General features: G+C 54.9%; 1 protein-coding gene and 1 pseudogene across 1 annotated transcript in view; one reads left to right on the plus strand and one right to left on the minus strand.

Annotated features, from left to right (window-relative positions):
* nav3 (neuron navigator 3) overlaps positions 1-16,994 on the plus strand; it is a 1,340,243-nt gene that overhangs the window by 668,145 nt on the left and 655,104 nt on the right. The gene's annotated exons all lie outside the window — the stretch shown is intronic.
* LOC140396683 (U2 spliceosomal RNA) lies at positions 12,386-12,562 on the minus strand (annotated as a pseudogene).

The raw sequence follows: 16,994 nt of genomic DNA on the forward strand, positions 1-16,994 counted from the left end.
GGAGGGGGTCCGTGCCGGGGTGGAGGTTGGGAGGGGGGGGTCCGTGCTGGGGTGGAGGTTGGGGGTTGGGGAGGGGGTCCGTGCCGGGGTGGGTGATGGGAGGGCAAATGAGTTGGTCCACCTGGCCAGGTGCCAGCCTCCAACAGTTGGACCCATGCGGTCCATGCCACCTGGCTGGGGGGAGGAGGGGATATGGGCAATGATGACATGTCGTCGTTCCCCTCCCCCCCACCAGGCCGTCATGTTTTCAGACCATCCAGCGATGTTGGCCGCCGTGGTGGCAGCCGCTCATGTCTATGTTGCCCTGGATGAGGAGGAGGAGGAGCGTGCCAGAGAGGCGGCGCAGGTTGCCGCAGAGGGGCAGGCGGCAGCCGCCCAGGCTGGAGGGACACCTGACCGACAGGACGAGGAGGGGGAGGAGGACGTCGCGGCCCCACGGCAACGGAGGCACCAGAGGGCGCCCCGTGTGTACCGGCCCCGGCAGTCATACCAGGACCTCACGGACCGGGAATGCAGGAGGAGACTCCGGATGAGCCGGGAAACCGTGGCACACATCTGCCACCTGCTGGCACACCTGTCACCGCGTGGCACTGGCGGGGGACACCCTCTCCCCGTGTCCGTCAAGGTTACGGTGGCCCTGAACTTTTATGCAACGGGGTCATTCCAGGCACCGAGTGGGGACCTGTCCGGCATATCGCAGACATCGGTGCATCCGGGCAGTGACAGATGCCCTTTATGCCATGGCGCACCGCTACATCCGCTTCCCCGTGTACCGGGCCAGCCAAGATGCCCGGGCCGTGGGCTTCTCTGCCGTTGCCGGGTTCCCCATGGTCCAGGGCGCGATCGATGGGATGCACGTCGCCGTGCGGCCACCTGCAGAGAACAGGGCCGTGTTCACTAATAGGAAGGGGACCTATTCAATGAACGTACAGGTGGTCTGCGACCACCGCATGATGATCCTGCACGTCTGCGCCCGTCACCCAGGCAGTGTACACGACTCATTCGTGTTGTCGCGGTCATCCATCCCCGGCATGTACGAGGGACGCCATCCCCGGCTGAGGGGCTGGTTGCTGGGCGACAGGGGCTACCCATTGCGATCGTGGCTGATGACGCCTATACGGAGGCCACGCAATGAGGCAGAGAACCGCTACAATGATGCCCATGTAGCGACAAGGGGAGTGATCGAGAGGTGCTTTGGCGTGCTGAAGATGCGTTTCAGGTGCCTGGACCTCTCTGGGGGCGCCCTCCAGTATCGATCAGATAGGGTCGGCCGCATCATTGTGGTGTGCTGCGTCCTGAACAACATAGCCCAGCAGAGGGGCGATGTGCCGCAGGCAGAGGAGGGCGGAGTGGAGGAGCAGCAGGAAGAGGCCCAGTCCTCCCCAGATGAGGGGGATGGGGGCAATGGTCAGGGCAGACGGGGTAGACACAGGCGGGTGGCTGTCCACCGTTACCGGCTGGCCCAGCGGGCACGGGACAGACTGATAGACGCCCGCTTCACTGACTAGATGGGCGTGGGAATCGGGTAGTATGGCCACAGACCGCACACCATGACAACAGCCGACCACCCACACCCCCCACCCATCCACCCACCCAGCACCCTCACCCCCCTCCCCAACCCCACACACCCCACCCGCATGCACACCACCCCCCCACCCCCAATTGCCGATCCACCGGCGGCACAACGGGCCGGGCTCACCCAGTTGCGGGTGGACGCGTGTCTATCGCAGGCCATGGAGGATGATGACAACGGCCTCCGATGAGCTCCTGGCTCTACATCGTTGGACTATGTCTGACCCATGGCCACAGTACCACCATCCACCCGGACCATCCCTGCATGCGGCTGTGACACTGCAGCGCACGGTCCCGTCCTCTGCCCGGGGGATATTGATGGCGGCCCAGGGGGAAGGGGGCAGACTCACCTGGGGCTGAGGTAAGACCACCCGTCACACACACACTTGCGCTCAACGTACATGACACGCCCGCACACTTTGGACAGAGCACAAAGGCAGCTTCGGTAGGTGTAACATTGACTTTAATAACCAAAGGAGTTCATGCACGTGCCCTAGCCCCTAAAACTCATCTGTGCCCTGCACCCGTGCCAACTTACTCAGTGTCTAATTGTTTGGCCTTACGGGCCCTTTGACTACGTCTACGTGGTTCCCCAGACGGTACAGCAGAACTGGAGGTGGACTCCTGTGATTCCTGCCCTCTGACACTGGATCCCTTTGGCGGCCGTTTCCTGGGGCGTCCTGGCCTAGATGGGCCAGGCTGCGGCCCGGGCGACTGGGATGGCGAGCTGCCAGCCTGTCCTGCCCGTTGCCCACCCGATGCACCTGGGACGGAAGGGGGGGAGTCCGAGGTGTCGCGGTGTACCGGGACCTCCCCTACAGAGGGAGCCGGGACGGACCACACCACCTCCTCCTCCCTCGGGGTGCCCGATGGCCCCCAGGCCTCTACATGGGTGGGGGATGCGAACGGACTGGCCATCCGACGCGCCCCCAACATCTGGCGCTGCCAGTACTGGAGGCCCGTGCTGGTATCGACAGGGGTCTGCAGGTTTGCAGCCATGGAGCCCAGGGGGTTGTCGAACCCTGTCTGCGACAGTGCGACGCCAGCTCGCACATGGCCACTGGCGCCGATGCCCTCAGCGATGGCCTGCTGAGACTGGGCCATGGCCTGCAGAGACTGGGCCATGGCCTGCAGAGACTGAGCTATGGCCTGCTGAGACTGGGCCATGGCCTGCTGAGACTGGGCCATGGCCTGCTGAGACTGGGCTATGGCGTTGAGCGCCTCTGCCATCTGGCGCTGGCACTGGCTCATGGCCTCCTGTGAGAGGGCAGCCATTTCCTGGGCCACAGACGCCGCCTGCACGGAAGGCCCCAGGCCTCGCAAACCGTTCCCCATGTCTGACACCGTCGCACCCATTGCCTCCACCGCGGACGCCACCCGTGCGGTGTCAGCCTGGGTGGCACGCATGACCAGGACCACTCCTAGCTCCTGGACGCGGGTGGACTCCTCCACCTGCGACCGCAGCCGCCGCAAGCCACCCGTCACCCTATTCGCTCGTCTCCGTGTCGGTGGTTGCATCGGATCTATGTGTGGGTGTGGTAACTGCAGGAACCCGGGATCCATCTGGGCGGCAGATGTTCGCTTGGCCTGGGCTGCCCTCCGACCGCCCAGTCCCTCTGCTGCTCCTACCTCCACCTGCTGTACCGGGACGGCTGTGTTGTGCGCACCAGTGAGTGTACCAGACGCCTCATCACTAAAGTGCCCAACCGTGGTGAGTGTTTCTGCGATGGTGGAGGGTGTTGGTGACAGCAGTGGCGTTGTGTCGTGCTCTTCGTCCCACTCTGAGTCCATGGCACTTTGGGGTGGGGGTTCGTCTCCACCCATCCACTCTGAGTCACTGTCCGGTATTTCGTCTTCCCGGGTAGGGGTGTCCTGGGTAGTGCTGTCCCGGGTAGTGCTGTCCCGGGTAATGCTTTCCTGGGTAGGGGTGTCCTGGGTAGTGCTGTCCCGGGTAGTGCTGTCCCGGGTAGTGCTGTCCCGGGTAGGGGTGTCCTGGATAGTGGTGTCCTGGGTAGTGGTGTCCTGGCTCGGATGTGACGGGGGCCTGTGGCTGCCCCCTCATCGCTGGGTGGTCGCTCCCGCACGTGACGGGGGTGTCGTCTCCCTGTTGCTCCAGGTCTCTCCGTCTCCCGTGGTGTGCGAGGGGCATCCTGCGGGCGTCGCATGCTGGAGGGTCCGGGTCTCTCCGTCTCCTGTGGTCTCCGAGGGGCATCCTGCGGGCGTCGCATGCTGGAGGGTGCGGGTCTCTCCGTCTCCTGTGGTCTCCGAGGGGCATCCTGCGGGCGTCGCATGCTGGAGGGTGCGGGTCTCTCCGTCTCCTGTGGTCTCCGAGGGGCATCCTGCGGGCGGTGTGCATCTGCGGGGATGGGTGCCTGGACGTTTGGTCCTGCGATACACAATGACACATGCATGGTTAGACATCAGGCAGTGATCAGGTGATACGGGGGAGGGGGATATAGGGGAGGGGGGATATGGGGACGGGCTGTTGGTGGCTCACTTGCTCGTGGGGCCCCGACCTCTGCATCAGCAACCTCCCGGTCCTCAGGTCCGCCAGCCAGTTCCAGGGCCCTTTCCTCGTGTACGGTCAGTGGCCTCTCATCAGCGGGCCCTCCTCCAGTCCTCACATGCTCCCTATTGTTGTGTGCGCGCTTCTCCTGTGGGGGGGGGGGGGTGGTGGCAGGGGTAAAAGGCAACAGTGTTAGGCAGGTATATGAATGCACGCCATCGGTTGCGCGTGCATTGCAGAGGTTAAGGTTAGGGCTGGATTCACTTGGGGATATGGGGGAGGGGGGATATGGGGGAGGGGGGATATGGGGGAGCGGGGATATGGGGGAGGGGGGATATGGGGGAGGGGGGATATGGGGGATATGGGGGAGGGGGGATATGGGGGAGGGGGGATATGGGGGAGGGGGGATATGGGGGAGGGGGGATATGGGGGAGGGGGGATATGGGGGATATGGGGGAGGGGGGATATGGGGGAGGGGGGGATATGGTGGAGGGGGGATATGGGGGAGGGGGGATATGGGGGATAGGGGATATGGGGGAGGGGGGATATGGGGGAGGGGGGATATGGGGGAGGGGGGGATATGGGGGAGGGGGGATATGGGGGAGGGGGATATGGGGGATATGGGGGAGGGGGGATATGGGGGATATGGGGTGGGGGATATGGGGGATATGGGGGAGGGGGGATATGGGGGAGGGGGGATATGGGGGAGGGGGGATATGGGGAGGGGGATATGGGGGATATGGGGGAGGGGGGATATGGGGGAGGGGGATATGGGGGAGGGGGGATATGGGGGATATGGGGGAGGGGGGATATGGGGAGGGGGATATGGGGGATATGGGGGAGGGGGGATATGGGGAGGGGGATATGGGGGAGGGAGGATATGGGGGAGGGGGATATGGGGGAGGGGGGATATGGGGTAGGGGGGATATGGGGATATGGGGGAGGGGGGGATATGGGGGATATGGGGTAGGGGGGATATGGGGGAGGGGGGATATGGGGGAGGGGGATATGGGGGAGGGGGATATGGGGGATATGGGGGAGGGGGGATATGGGGGAGGGGGATATGGGGGAGGGGGGATATGGGGGATATGGGGGAGGGGGGATATGGGGAGGGGGATATGGGGGATATGGGGGAGGGGGGATATGGGGAGGGGGATATGGGGGATATGGGGGAGGGGGGATATGGGGGAGGGGGATATGGGGGAGGGGGGATATGGGGTAGGGGGGATATGGGGGAGGGGGGGATATAGGGGAGGGGGGATATGGGGGATATGGGGGAGGGGGGGATATGGGGGAGGGGGATATGGGGAATATGAGGGAGGGGGGGATATGGGGGAGGGGGGATATGGGGGAGGGGGGATATGGGGGAGGGGGGATATGGGGGATATGGGGGAGGGGGGATATGGGGAGGGGGGATATGGGGGAGGGGGGATATGGGGGAGGGGGGATATGGGGATATGGGGGAGGGGGGATATGGGGGAGGGGGGATATGGGGGAGGGGGGGATATGGGGGAGGGGGGATATGGGGGAGGGGGGATATGGGGGATATGGGGGAGGGGGGATATGGGGGAGGGGGGATATGGGGGTTATGGGGAGGGGGGATATGGGGGAGGGGGATATGGGGGAGGGGGGATATGGGGGAGGGGGGATATGGGGGATATGGGGGAGGGGGGATATGGGGGATATGGGGGAGGGGGGATATGGGGGATATGGGGGTGGCTCACCCTGCCTGCTCTGACGAGGTCGTTCACCTTCTTGTGGCACTGGGTGCCTGTCCGTGGTGTTAGGGCCACAGCGGTGACGGCCTCTGCCACCTCCCTCCACAGACGCCGGCTGTGGCGTGGGGCAACTCTGCGGCCGTGCCCGGGATACAGGGCGTCCCTCCTCTGCTCCACCGCGTCCAGGAGCGCCTCCACATCGCGTGACTCGAACCTCGGGGCTGAGCGACAGCCAGCCATCAAGTTGGGTGTTGCGGTCGGCTGTTCCGGTCGGGTGGGGGGCAGCTGCGCGGCCTTATGAGCCGTCACGCCGTGCAGCGCGTATGACGCTGCACGGCGTGAACCAATGCGCAAGCGCGGATCCCGTTACGTCGCTTCTAGCCCATTTCGGGCCGCAGACTATCGGCCCATTTTTATGACGTGACGCAAGTGGGATTTGCGCCGTTTTTTGCGCCGATCGGCGGACTTTCCGCCGATAATGGAGAATTTCGCCCCTGAGTTGTGCTTCAGTGTTATGGCTATAAAACATATCTATGGTTTTATATGAACTCTTAACTCCTGGTTGAAATGAAGCAGATAAAAGAAAGTCCCTTCTACACAATATTGAGCATGTTTGTGAATGATGGGACATGAATCTCATTGGCACTTTATAACAAGATGCTTTTTTTTTTGTTTCTTTTAGCAATGGAATTATGCCAAAAACCCATTGGCCTTGCCTACTTTGATACTTTTTTTTCCGTTACAGCACTGCTTAATATCATGGTTCAGCTAAGTGTTTGTGTGGCAGTAGGTGCCTCTAATTAAGAAGCATAGAATCAGGGGGGCACGGTGGCGCAGTGATTAGCATTGCTGCCTCACGGCGTCAAGGACCCAGGTTTGATCCCAGCCCCTGATCACTGTCTGTGAGGAGTTTGCAAATTCTCCCCGTGTCTGTACGGGTATCATCCCCATAACCCAAAGATGTGCAGGGTAGGTGGATTGGACATGCTAAATTGCCCCTTAATTGGAAACATTTTTAAAAATCATAGAATCCCCATAGTGCAAACGGAGGTCTTCTAGCCCATCGAATCCCTCCGAAAAGCCACCTTACCCGTGCTCCACCCTATCCCTGTAACTCCAGCTAACCTGCACATCTTTGGACTGTGGGAGGAAACTGGAGCACTTGGAGGAAACCCATTCACACAAGGGGAGAAAGTGCAAACTCCAAACAGACAGCCAGCGAAGGTCAGAATTGAACTCAGGTCCCTGGTGCTGTGACCTTGTGCCAACATAAAGTTCTTACTGAAGTTAACTGCCTGGGTGTGGAGTTCCGTGTACAGATTGTAAACTGTACTGAGTTGGTGAAACTCAAGAGTAACAAATTAACTCCGATCACATGTAGCTTTTTTTCCCCCAAAAATATACTTTATTCATAAAATCTCTAATAAACATTACAGAACATTTCGAATTGTTATGACTGTAAATTTCCTCCAAAGTTACACATTCACTTGACTTTTTTCCATTCAATTGGGATGACATTGCACACATTTCCCTGTTACGTTACAATTCTTTCTTAAATATTTACATCGTCATGTTTCTTTCAATACCTTTATACATTGGAGTGTTAATGACCCAGACTGAGGGGTTTTACATGGTTACCAGCCCCTCGGTGTACATTTGCTGGAAGACCTTACACAGTGGCCTTTCCCCATTGCACCTTGGCGGCAGCTGCCCCACGCTTGAGTGCATCCCTCAGCACGTAGTCCTGGACCTGACCTTGGAATGTGCCAGTCTGCAACACTCAGTCGAGGACAATTCTTTGCACTGGAAGATCAGCAAGTTTTGGGCAGACCAAAGAGCATCTTTCACCGAGTTGATGACCGGCAGCAGTTGATGTTTGTCTTGGTGTCCCCCCCTGGAAACAGTCCGTAGAGCACAGAGTCCTGTGTCACAGAGCTGCTCGGGATGAACCTTGACAAATACCACTGCATCTCTCTCCAGACCTTTGCAAAGGCACATTCCACAAGGTGGTGGGCGACTCATCTCCCCCGCAGCCACTCCGAGGGTAGCGTGCGACGGCGCTGAGACATCGGGTGTACATGAAGGATCTGTTGGGGAGGGCACTTCTCACCATCAGCCAAGCTAGGTCTTGGTGCTTGTTTGACAGTTCTGGTGATGAGACGTTCTGCCAGATGACTCTGACAGCTCAGGGAACCATCCAGCATCCTCCAAAGTCTCCATTTCCCTGAGGGCCTCGAGGACATTACGTGCTGACCACTGCTTCATTGTCTTGTGGTCAAAGGTGTTTTTCTGAATACATTTTTCCACGAGGGACAGATGATACGGCACGGTCCAACTACTTGGAGCCTTCCGCGGCAATGAGGCCAGACCCATCCTTCGTGACGCCGGGGACATGTAGAACCTCAGTATGTAGTGACACTTGGTGTTTCCATACCGGGGGTCCACGCACAGCTTGATGTAGCTGCACACAAAGGTGGCCATCAGGATGAGGGAGACGTTGGGTACGTTTCTCCCTCCCTTATCCAGAGATTTGTACATGGTGTCCCTTCAGACACGGTCCATCTTGGATCTCCAGATGAACTTAAAGATGGCCCGGGTGACTGCTGCGGCGTAGGGTCGGGTAATGGGCCAGCCTTAGCCACGTACAGCAACACCGAGAGTACCTCACACCTGATGGCTAGGGTTTTGCCCGCAATGGAGAGGGAGCTTTGCTCGATGCGCACCTCCCAGTTTTTGGTGCACGCCCCAGCCGCTCCGAACCATATCCCCAGCACCTTCAGGTAATCTGACCTGACGGTGAAGGGGACAAAGGACTGGTTGGCCCAGTTACCAAAGAACATGGCCTCGCTCTTGCCGCGGCTTACCTTGGCTCCCAAGGCCAGTTCAAACTGGTCGCAGGCGTTCCAAGAGCCTGCGTACCGACACGGGATCTGAGCAGAAGACGGCGACGTCGTCCATGTACAGGGAGGCCTTGACTTGAGTGCCTCCACTGCCTGGGATCGTCACTCCTCTTATACCCGGATCCTTCCTGATGGACTCGGCAAAAGGTTCTATGCAGCACACAACCAGGGCAGAGGAGAGGGGGCAGCCCTGCCTGACTCCAAATTTGATCTGGAAACTTTCTGATTCCCACCCATTGATTGAGACTGCGCTATAGATGTTTGTGTAGAGCAGTTGGATCCAATTGCGAATTACCTCCCCAAACCCCATTTTGGAAAGCACATCCATCATGTAGGTGTGCGATATTCTGTCAAAAGCCTTCTCCTGGTCAAGGCTGATGAGGCAGGTGTCCACCCTCCTGTCCTGCAAGTAGGCGATCGTATCCCTGAGTAGCGCGAGGCTATCAGAGATCTTCTTGCAGCACAGGTCTGGTCAGGGTGGATCACCGACTCCGGAGCAGACTTGACCCGATTGGCGATGACTTGGCTTGAATTTTATAATCCTCATTCAACAGTTAAATGGGTCGCCAATTTCGAATTTTTTCCCTTTCCCCCTTCTGCTGGTAGATGAGGGCGATGATGCCTTTCCTCATGGATTCTGCCATGCTGCCGTCCAGAAGCATACTCTCGTACACTTCCAGCAGGTCTGGGCCCATCCAGTCCCACAGAGCCGAATACAACTCAACCGGTAAGCCGTCGCTTCCGGGAGTTTTACTCGTCTCAAAGGACGTGACGGCCTTTGTCACCTCATCCAGAGTTAGCGATTTGTCCAAGCTTTCCCGCTCGCTGTCGTCGAACGGCCTCCATGATGGACGACAGGAAAGACTGGGAAGCCGAGTTATCTGTTGGCTTCAGATCATACAGTCCGGCATAAAATGATTTGGTGATCCTCAGGATGTCAGACTGCGGTGACCTTACAGAGCCATCTTCTTCCTTCAGGCTGCTGATCACAGAGGTCTCTCTGCACCTTTTGGAAGAAGCACGAGCACGTTTCATCCTGCTCCACAGAGCGGACTCTGGAACGGAAGATAACCTTGGAGGCCTCCGAGGTATAGAGCGAGGCTTGCTGGCTCTTCACCTCTTGGAGATCCTTCTTGACATCAACCCCCATCGACTGCAGCTGGAGCAAATTCTGCATACTTTTCTGGAGCCTGGACATGGCCCCTCATTTCTCTCTCACCTTCTGAACACTTTTGAGGATGGAAAACCTTTTGATGTTCCCCTTGATTGCTTCCCACCAGAGATATGGAGACTCAAAGAGGGGTTTCACGGTTCTCCAACCTTTGTAATCCCTTTTAAGTTCCTCAAGGTTCTCTGGAGTCAACAGTTTCGCATTCAGCTTCCATGTCCCTGTGCCCGCCCCCTGGTTTTCCTGCAGGTGGCAGTCGGCCAGTAGGAGACAGTGGTCAGAGAAGAACACCGGCTTAACGACGGTGGACCTGACCGTGAAAGCACGGGACACAAAGAAAAAGTCTATCCTAGAGCGGACGGGCCCGTCTGGCCGTGACCATGTGTATCTACACTGCGTTCCGTCTGCAGGGTTGCTGAAGACGTCGAGCAGCTCGGCGTCTTTTACCGTTTCCATCAGGAGTTTGGACGTAGCGTCTAGTCTGCTTTTGGCTCTGCCGGATCGTCCAGCCGCATCGATGATGCAGTTGAAGTCACCGCCCAGAATGACCGGCATGGAAATGGCCAACAGCAGTGGGAGTTGCTGAAGGACAGCCAGCCGCTCTTTACAGCCGGGGCGTACACATTAATAAGTCTGAGAGGAGCGTTTTTGTATTTGACGTCTACTACGAGGAGGCGTCCGCTCGCCACCTCCTTAACATCGGAAATGGTGAAGTTGCCTCCCCGCAGCAGAATACCCAGGCCGGAGGAACGACAGTCATTTCCTCCTGACCAGATGGATGGCCCGTGGGACCACCAACTCGACCCGCACCTGTAGTTGCTAGGTGCAGAATCCCACACTCCTGCAGGAACAGTAGGTCGGCTTTCACGTTGGCCAGGTGACTGAGTGTGGCTACACACCGCAAAGTGTCTTTAATGCTTCGCACATTAATCAATGCAATTTTAAACCCCATTTAAAAAAAAGTAGATTTACCAGTCTCAGAGTCCAGAGTCTATACAGTTGCTTGTTCCAGCTGTTGAATGTTCCCCAGCATACCGGTGGTGCTCGCAAACTGTTGCACAATTGCAGGGCTGAGAGAACTGCCCTGGTCTGTACTGGGCCCGTCAACTCAACGGGGATGCATTGAGGGGTACTGGCGTCCATCGTTGCAGTCAGTGAATGTTGGGGTTGCAGGCTGGTCTTCGCCTGGTTTGTTGCTGCTCCTGATTTCTGGAGCTGGTCTGTGTCCTTGTTTTTAATATCCGGCGTCTGGTGGGTGTTGGTCATATTGCTGTTCCCATCGACCAGAGGTTGACAATCTCAGAGTATTTCATTGTCTTTGCTATCTGTGATCTGGGGGGTCTGTGCATCCCGTTCCACATTGGTGCTTGGCCTCTTAATTTGAGGCTGATCATGTGCTTGTCCTTCCTCATTGGAGGAGGTGCCGGCACTAAGGTTGTTGGCTGGAAGCTGCCGCTTTTTGCCATTCACTATCAGAGATTTCTTCGGTTTATTTTTCTGTTTCCGCTTTCGTTTGTCCCTGTTCACCTTTTCCCAGGGCGCTTCATTTTCCGCCCCATCCTCTTCCATTGAGTCTTCCTCTTCTGATGAAGTTGGGGTTGTGTTATCAGGTTGTGCGAGGGCCTCCACCTTTTGAGGGGCCTTCTGTTGATTTCCAACATCCTGTGCTGTGGTGTCTTTGTCGGTGGAGGGTGCATGAACCTCCTCTGTGGTCGCCTTTTTCACTCCGCCGCTGATAATTTGTACGTACGTGGCCCCCCGCTTTGGACAGGCCCTGTAAAGGTGGCCGGCCTCCCCACACAGGTTGCAGCATTTGACTTCTTTGCATTCCTTTGTCATGTGACCCTCCTGCCTGCAGTTTTTGCAGAAGCTGACGCTGCAGTTGGCAGCAACATGTCCCGTTTTGCCACAGGTGCGACACACTCGTGGCTGCCCCGCATAATAAAGGTAGCCGTGACTTCCTCCAATGGCGAAACTGGATGGTTCCGTTACCGTCCGTTCTCAAGGTCACCTTGACCTGTGTTCACTTGTCCAGATGCCAAAAGTGTCCTTCAGTTCTACGCTGCTACCATTCAGCTCGACATATCTGGCGAGGAACATGAGCACATCAGACATGGGGATGTGGGGGTTGTACGTGTGCAGTGTAACAACCCGGTTTTGCTGTAATGGTAGCGTGAACAGAGGCTCTGCAGTCAGGATGGACAGGGGGCCCTGGTTGCCTTTTTCCTTAAACCCCTTCAAAAGTTTGATGCAAGCTGCAACACTTTTGAAGGTGACGTCAAAATACCCATTGTTGGGGAAGCAGAAGACATCTGTTGCTTCAAACCCGCAGCACTCAAGCAGCACCTGCTTCACGAAGAAATTCCGATCCACAGGCGAGTCTCCTCCCGACCTCTTCACTGTAACTCGGACAGTGTTTCGCACTCCCTGGCCTGGTGCTCGAGATGCAGCTGCAGCCATAGCTCAAACGCTGAGTCTAACTGTATCGGCGTTAGGCCTAGACCAGAGGCTCAGACCAGCATGGAGATCCACCAATAGCAGCAGAGCTCAAACATTTCCTCTTCGATGTCTTCAATCCCTCCGCGTTCTTCAATCCACGATCGACATCAAAATCCTCAGCTTCACTTGATCAAGTCCAGATTTAAACTGATAGGAACAGATACTGTACTTGATCTTAGCCAAAAGGCCGAGAAGCAATGTAGTTACTTCTTGAATTTCACACAGGATTCCTAACTCAACTCCTGTTGAAGCAGAAGATCGGAAAGCCTAAAGCACAAAGACCCATGCTCCACAGGCTAACATCACTGGTCAAATCTATTTACAAATGGAAGATTCACAGGAGTAAAGAATAAAAAGAATGGCTTTCACAAATTAGCATATCAAGTATTGAAGCTTGTGCGATACGAATGTAAATAGATTGAAAAACATGTTGGTCATGTGACCCCTGAGCATAAATTAATACTAAACTCTGAGTCGGGAGTGCTAATTCATTAAGTCTACCTCAAAGATGAAGTAAAAGGTGCAGCACAATTGCTTGGCAGAAAATCAGGAGAGTTGTGCACATGGAGCTAATTGAATTCTTTCAAGCTCCTGACTTTCCCTCTATAGAAATAGATGGGGTACTTTTAATCTCACCTGCCTTCTCGGAAAATGGCAGGATTGGGTGCAATACCCCACACCTGATTTTGGGCAAGATGAAAAGCAGAAATCCACATGATCCTGTCAGTTTCCCTTTGCCGATCTTGGTTAAACTTATCCCCCAAACAGGCCAAATCCTGGAAGATCTATTCTTCCTGACCATTTCCCTTTGTTTTTGGAACTGTCATGCAGTTATTGCAGCCATTTCTAAAATGTATTTACAGGATGTTGGCGTTTCTGGGTAGGCCAGCATTTATTGCCCATCCCTAAATGCCCTTGAGAAGGTGTTGGTGAGCTCCCTTCTTGAACCACTGCAGTCCATGCGGTGTAGATATGCCCAATGTGGTGGTGGAGATGGAGTTCCAGGAGTTTGACTTGGAGAAAGTGGAGGAACAGCGACATATTTCCAAGTCAGGGTGGTGAGTGACTTGGAGGGGAACTTCCAGGTGGTGGTGTTCCCATGTATCTGCTGCCTTTGTCCTCCTGGGTAGTCACAGTTGTGGGTTTGGAAGATCGAAGGACCTTTGATAAGTTCCAGCAGTGCATTCTGCTGATGTCACAGCCACAGTTTGGTGCCTCTCACTTTGCCAGCCTGTCCTGGAGAGAAATTTCAACCAACCCAGTTTCTCGCTCTCCATTTCCAAAATTTGGTTTGGGTGCTTAACCCTAAATAATAGCAACGAAATATAGTGGCACGGTAGCACAGTAGTTAGCACAGTTGCTTCACAGCCCCAGGGTCCCAGGTTTGATTCCCGACTTGGGTCACTGCCTGTGCAGAGTCTGCACGTTCTCCCCGTGTCTGCGTGGGTTTCCTCCGGGTGCTCCAGTTTTCTCCCACAGTCCAAAGATGTGGTTAGGTGGATTTACCATGCTAAATTGTCCTTAGAGTCCAGTTGGGTTGGGTTACTGGGTTATGGGGATAGGATTGAGATGTGGGGTGCTCTTTCCAAGGGCCAGTGCAGACTCGATGGGCCGAATGGCCTCCTTCCGAATGGTAAATTCTATGATTCTATGATTATATAAAAATAAGGCCATTGGGGAAAGTTTCCATTTATGAGAGTAAGGGCAGTGCGGGGAAGTTTCAGTTGCACCCTTCCTGCTGGCTGGAATGGTGAGAACTCGTGTCCGATTCCGTGCTTCGAAGCTCATGAATTATGCACAGGCGAGCATCGGCTGAATCAGCTGGCGGGTTGGGAACTGATTCATCCGCCCGCCGTCAGCTCCTGGGTTTGAAGATACGGGCGCCATATTTAACCACCAGTCCAACACATGCAACTCACTCTCTCTAGTCCACCCGTTTGAGGATGTTTGGCAACCAGAAGAACAAGGCTTGCAGCCTCAAGAAAAAGGCAGCATCCTATTCACCTGCCAGGCCCTCAAGGCCCTGATCAGAGGAGATGTGGGTGCACAGGCATGTTCTGTATCCAAGGGATGAGTCCAGGAAGCACACCAGCCTCACCTCTCCAGCCTGGGAGGCCGTTGCAGAGCAGGTCAGCTCAAAATGCCATCCTGTGCAGGAAGAGGTTGAATGATCTCATCCGCTCCGCCAGGGTAAGTCATCCTTCAGGTCCCTCCACTATCAATCTCTCAATATGGCATATGTACTCAAATGGCTACTCTCTTGTCCAAAGATGTGCAGGTTAGTTGCATTGGCCATGTTAAATTGCGCCTTGGTGTCCAAAGATGTGGAGGTTAGGTGGGGCGTGGGATTACAGGGATAGGGTGGGGTAGCCAAGGTAGGGTGCTCATTCTGAGGGTCAATATAGATACGATGAGCAGAATGGCCTCCTTCTACACTGTAGGGATTCTATGATACTGTGAAATTAATATTTAGTTGATGTCAATCTCATTCAGTTGAAATAGTCTCCTTGCCCTTGTGTAATGTCAGGGAGGTGTGTGTAAATCTTTATTTGAAGTGTAAGGTGTAAAAGTTTCTAATCCTTCTTCCTCAAGGAATATCAGTGTCGGTGTGGGTTTCACCCCCACAATCCAAAAAGATGTGCAGGTTAGGTGGATTGGCCACGCTAAATTGTCCCTTAATTGGGAAAACAAAATAATTGGGTACTCTAAATTTATTTTTAAAAGAGTCTTGCTCTCGTTCATTAGTGGCCTCTCAGAGTGAGTACATTCACAGGGCCCCGTGGACCAAAGCAGAGATCATGGCCTCATGATACTTGAGGGCAGAATGTGCACGTGCGAATATTGGATCCATTCTGACTGCAAGTGGCTGGACAAACTATGAGATAAATGGGTGTGGCATTGAGGGCGAGGAGAAATGTGGCCCAATGCTCTCACATAACTTTAATTCCTGACAGGTCCAGGAAGACTAAAGTGCCACGAGCTTGTCTCCCATGCATTGCTTCCTCCATGGCATCATCGTATTCATACTGACCCTCAGCAACATCCTGAGGATCCCGGGCCTTTGGACTTCCATCCTCCAATGAGCTCTCATCCTCCTCCATTTCACACTCAGGCAAGGGATCATCTCTGCATTATCAGGTTGTGAATGGTGCAACACATTGCGATGATATGGGGAGGTCTATCGGGACTGTATTGCAATGAGGCACCTGAGCGGTCAAAGCATCATGAAGCACATTTTTAGAAGTCCTATGATCTGCACGCTAAGGGAAAATGTGGAGCTGTGAGCAGCATTGTACCTCTCCTCAGAATAGCTCTGAGGGTGTTGCACAAGAGTCCTCAGTTAGTATTTCAGTTGATAACCCTTACACTCAAGCAGCCATCCCTGCAGACATACTGGCCCTTCGAAAATCTTAGGCACCTAGGAGTGACTCAGAATGTAGGAGTCATGGCAACTCCCAGGGTACCATGCACAAATGTCCACTATGTGCTTCCAATGATCACATACCAGTTGTTCATTGATGGAATGGTAGCCCTTGCAGTTTATAAATATTAGGAGCTGTTGCCATGGAGCCTGTCTCGCCACATGGGTTCAGTCCATTGCACCTCACCCTCTTGGGAGGCTTGAGATGTTGGTGAAGCCGGCGAATCTCACAGCCTAGCTTTATTCGTTCAGAAACAACCTGACATAATGCTGACGCTCCCTGTAAAGGGCATTGGTCACCTCCTTCATGCATTGATGCGTTGTAGACTGAGAGTTTCTGCACAGGTCCTCTGTTGATCCCTGGAAAGACCCAGAGGCAAAGAAATTGAGTGCTGTGGTCACCTTCAAAGCTACCGGCAGGGGATAACATTGAACCCCATATAGCTTCAGGTCTTCATGAAAAATATGGCAAAAGCGACCTACCAGAGCTCAGGACATGTGCTGATGTGTCCAGTTTTGTTTCTCACTCATTGGTAAGTAGGCAACTTTTCTAAATTATGTTCTAGGTCTGCTGAGGCACCTCTATTATCTGTGCCTCTCCTCCTGAGCCTCCTGCTCATGCCCTGGCTGCCCTTAACCGTGTCCCTCAGGCGGGGCCTCATGCTGGAGCTGTGCTCAATACCGCCTCCCCTGCCTTCACCTCCATTGCATTAGGAACCTGAAAAAGGCGTGTGAGCATGGGTCCATTTGTGCTTTTGGCTTCTTGCTGAAATGAACCATTGAAGACATTAATGATTGAAGGGTCAAGAGAGTGAAGCTTAGGATATGGAAACTATGCCAACTGTAAGGGTCTATAATCTTTTCTGTAAGGGTTTATGTGGCCCATAAGGGTGTATAGTTTTTCTAAAAGGATTTATAAACCATGTCAACTGTAAGGGTCTATAGCCACTTACATGGTGGCTGATGCAGCTTTGTTCCTGGCACAGACATTGAGGTGACCAAGATGGCATCCAGAAATGTGACATCTGGTACTCGGAGTGTGGCGATAGGGTGAAAATGAGATGCGTGACCCAATCTAGCTCTGTGTTCCAATCTCTGATGTGGCATTCTGATGACCAGTGGATGTACTTTGGTCCGTTATGAATGGCAATTCTGGTGAACACGTGACTGGCCTTCATTGATGGAATGGCATTTATGATGCAGCTGTGCC

The sequence above is a fragment of the Scyliorhinus torazame genome, chromosome 19 (genome assembly GCF_047496885.1).
Source record: "Scyliorhinus torazame isolate Kashiwa2021f chromosome 19, sScyTor2.1, whole genome shotgun sequence".
In the NCBI taxonomy this organism is placed as follows: domain Eukaryota; kingdom Metazoa; phylum Chordata; class Chondrichthyes; order Carcharhiniformes; family Scyliorhinidae; genus Scyliorhinus; species Scyliorhinus torazame.